The 4,153-nt window shown below is 48.6% G+C and overlaps 1 long non-coding RNA gene across 1 annotated transcript; it reads left to right on the top strand.

Annotated features, from left to right (window-relative positions):
• Nucleotides 1-801: 801 nt before the first annotated feature.
• On the top strand, nucleotides 802-2,473 carry LOC116547973. The gene is made up of 2 exons (XR_004267252.1): nucleotides 802-926; nucleotides 2,257-2,473. It is a non-coding gene; the product is annotated as an uncharacterized LOC116547973 (long non-coding RNA).
• The last annotated feature ends 1,680 nt before the right edge of the window (nucleotides 2,474-4,153 follow it).

Below are 4,153 nucleotides of genomic sequence, written 5' to 3'. Positions count from 1 at the left end.
TCAGGAGTTCGAGACCAGGCTAACCAACATGGTGAAACCCTGTCTCTACTAAAAATGTAAAATTAGCCAGGGGTGGTGGCGGGCTCCTAGGATCCCAGCTGCTCGGGAGGCTGAGGCAGGAGAATCACTTGAACCCGGAAGGCGGAGATTGTGGTGAGCCGAGATCGCACCATTGCCCTCCAGCCTGAGCAACAGGAGAGAAACATCCTCTCAATGAAAAGAATAAATAAATAAGCAAATTAAGGAATGGGAGGAGCATGTCCAGGGCACAGCTATTGTTTTGAAATTTATTTTAGACCTCCTTTGAAAGTAGGCGTGAATGTAATTGTTTCACGCACTTTTTTTTTTTGAGACCGAGTCTGGGTGTCACCCAGGCCGCAGTGTAATGGGGCGATCCTGCCTCCCCGCACACTCCCGCCTCTGCCTCCGGAGTAGCTGAGATTCCAGGCCCGCGCTGCCGCGCCCGGCTGGTTTCAGGCGCTCTTAAGCGAAGCCAATCCACGCCTCGCCACGCCCCCTGCCCCGCCCTCCGCTTGCCTCACGCCGGGGGCCCCGCCCCTCGCCACGCCTCGTGTCCCCGCCCTTGCCCCGGCGCATTTTATACCCCGTCCCCTTGCCTCCCCGACCCCTGTGCCCAGTCCCGGCTCCGCCGCACCTCTGAGCTCCAACCCGGGGCCCGACTCTGGGCCCTCCGCGTCCCTCGACACGCCTTCCCCCGCGGTTCGCGGCACCCGGGTCCTGATTCTACTTCCACCTCGGAGGACTCGGGAGCCAGACGTTTCCGGGAGGGCCGCGTGGAGTTAGTGTTGGCAGCTTTTGGCATGGCGGCGTTTTCTGGTCCGGCCGCGCCGGTCTTGTCGCTTAACCCGCAAGAAGATGTCGAGTTTCAAAAGGAGGTGGCGCAGGTTCGCAAGCGCGTAACCCAGGTGAGCAGGCGCCCTAGCCCAGGCTGCGCGTAGGGGAGACGCACCGGGTCTAGGGGGTTTCTGGGGTCGCGCAGTTCCCGGCCCGGCTCCTCTTGCCTTCGCGCTCGCCTTCCTTACCTCCAGGGTCTCCCAACCGGATTCACCTGAATCAGGGACCGACCTCTTGAGCTTGCAGGCCACGGTTTCCCAGACGAAAGGGTCTACGCCGGTCAGTACATTATGGAGGGGTTTGGCCGCTGAAGACTTGGGGCCTTCATGTGGAGAGTAAGGGGGAGGTATTGGGGTGACCGAAGCGGAGGAAGGAGCCAGCTGGAGGGAATGGGCTCCCATACCGCAGGTTATCTCCGGGTTAGAGCTGTCACTGCCGCGTTGCATCCGAAAATGGGGGCCCCAGACTTATCATTTTCGGGAGGTCTGTATGCCGGGTTGGAGATCTGAGAGTTACTAAAATACTTTATTTGCCAAGTTGCACTTGCTGACTAGGGCCCCTGACATCCCTTATACTTTCTGTGGTTTTTAGCATAAAATGCACCGGGAAACTTAGACGTTCTTGTTACAGAGGTAAGGGTGTGACGACTGAGACGCTGAAAGGCTCATCTGTACTGTGAGAGTTAACAGTCGTCTGGAAACGTTTTCGATGAAGTGCGAGTAAACAGTGTGCATCCAAAGTGAAGGGTACAGTTATGTAGCGTTCTCCGGGCAGAAGATCTAAAATGGCTTGTTCAGAGATGTCCTTGCTTATCCGCTGATTGACATAGTTATTGAGCTCTGACATTTTACTGAGTGGTGGGGTGCCAGTCTGGAAAGACAGTCGACTACTGCTCAGCCACGGCCCTTGTGGGTAGAGACATTAAACAGCCAGTTCTTTAATTACTGCTGTGGTAAGTGGAAATGCAGAGTAGGTTTTTGGGCCGAGGGCTAGGACTAGGAGTTTTGCAAGCTTTGTTGCAATGTGATTTTCTTATTTTAAAAATCTTTAGCCGGGCGCTGTGGCTCACACCTGTAATCCCAGCACTTCGGGAGGCCGAGGAGGGTGGCTCATCTGAGGTCAGGAGTTCGAGACCATCCTGGCCAACATGGTGAAACCCCGTCTCTACTAAAAATACAAAAAAATAGCGGGGCGTGGTGGCAGGCGCCTTTAATCCCAGCTACTCTGGAGGCTGAGGCAGGAGAATTGCTTGAACCTGAGAGGCGGAGGTTGCAGTGAGCCGAGATCGGGCCACTACACTCCAGCCTGGGCAACAAGAGGGAAACTCCGTCTCAAAAAAAAAGAAAAGAAAAGAAAAGAAAAGAAAAGAATACTTAATTTACCTGGTCTTTATGTTTTCAGCGAAAAAAATGAGAACAACTTACTCCTGGAGTCGTCTATGTGCGCCACCTGCCTAACTTACTTGAGGAAACCCAGATCTTTTCCTATTTCTCCCAGTTTGGCACTGTGACACGGTTCGGACTGTCCAGAAGTAAAAGGGTAAGATTTCTGTAGTTGCATTTGATGTTTTGTTTTTCAAATGTGTATTATCTTTGACATTAAAGAGCACGTTAACTTACGTATTATTTCTTATCAGATTTCCTTCCAAAAAGGAGAGTGGCTGAGGTTTAGAATCTGAAACAGCCACAGGAGCAAAATCAGTATTACTGTAAAAGTTTGTTTTTTACATTGCTCCAAATCCTTACATTAAGTTGACAGTCCTGGTAAATGAACTTATGTATGAGGACCAGGTTTATCCATCTTCTTGTATTAGCCTTTGGTACAAGCATCCCTATAATAGCAAAGGTTTAGATAGTGAATAAAGATAAGGACTCTGGACTTGGACGGCCAAGCTTTAGGGCCAGGCTCTAGCCCTTACTAGTTAGAGTGATATGACCATAGCATGCTCAGTGTTGTGATCTGTTAAATGTGAGTAAAACTTCGCGGAAGTATTTAGTCAAAGATTAAATGAAATAATGACTATAAAATCCTTAGAATTATTGTTTGGCACACAGCAAACACTATATAAGTATAATTACTATTGTGTCATACTTGCCTTCTAATGAGAAAAAGGTGTGTGCAGCTTGTTTCAAGAGTAGAGGAGTGACCCACTTTATTTCACTTTCTTCTTTTTTTGTTTTTGAGATGGAGCCTCGCTGTGGCCCAGGCTGCTGGAGTGCAATGGTGCAATCTCGGCTCACTGCAACCTCTGCCTCCCGGGTTCAAGTAGTTCTCTGCCTCAGTCTCCTGAGTAGCTGTGATTACAGGTGCCCACCACCACACCTGGCTAATTGTTTGTATTTTTAGTAGGGATTGGGTTTCACCATCTTGGCCAGGCTGGTCTTGAACTCCTGACCTCGTGATCCACCCACCTCGGCCTCCCAAAGTGCTGGGATTACGGGAGTGAACTGCCGCACCTAGCCTACCCACTTTATTTTTCCCCACACATAAACTTTAATGGGTTGTAGCCATAGACACCTATTTGATTTAGCATCTAGGGCATAGGGTGTGCATCTATCTTCTGTTAGTTGTTCTAAAGATACAGATTATAGGTAGAATTGAGGTCCCTTTTGTACCCTTCCCAGTGCTCTTACCTTCTCCTTTAAGTAGGGAATTAAATTCACAAATTCAGTTTTCAGTGCTATATATAAGTTTTTACTACATTTATAAATGTATATATAGTATTATTTTAAAATTCTATTATTTCTATCTTCCTTCAGCTGCATTTTTTTGTTCAGTAATCTGAGCATTATTCCTGTAACTCTAGTGCCTTTGTTATCACCGTTGCTTGTTACTTGGGTAACTGAAGTTTATCCACCCTCCTACGGAACATTAGGTTTTGTTTTTTCTGTTTTGATTTTTTTTTTTTTTTTTTTTTTTTTTGAGACAAATCTCACTGTGTCACCAGGCAGCCATAGTGTAGTGGGGCGATCTCGGCTCACTGTATCTCCACCTCCCAGGTTCAAGTGATTCCCCTGCCTCAGCCTCCTGAGTAGCTGGGATTACAGGTACCTGCCCCTGTACCTGGCCAATTTTTGTATGTTTAGTAGAAACAGGGTTTCACCATGTTGGCCAAGCTGGTCTCAAACTCCTGACCTCAGGTGATCCGCCCATCTTGGCCTCCCAAAATGCTGGGATTACAGCATGAGCGAGTCACTGTACCCAGCCCAAACGTTAGGTTTTTTACTACTCTTAACTCTTTAGAGGAAGCTGCTACGAAGTCTTTATGCAGGTATAGGCAGATTTTTTTTGGAAGAGT

This window comes from Sapajus apella, unplaced genomic scaffold (assembly GCF_009761245.1).
Source record: "Sapajus apella isolate SASKATOON/1434 unplaced genomic scaffold, GSC_monkey_1.0 scaffold5919, whole genome shotgun sequence".
Taxonomy (NCBI): domain Eukaryota; kingdom Metazoa; phylum Chordata; class Mammalia; order Primates; family Cebidae; genus Sapajus; species Sapajus apella.
Note: the sequence above shows the minus strand (reverse complement) of the source record. Positions and strands in the feature narration are given on the sequence as shown.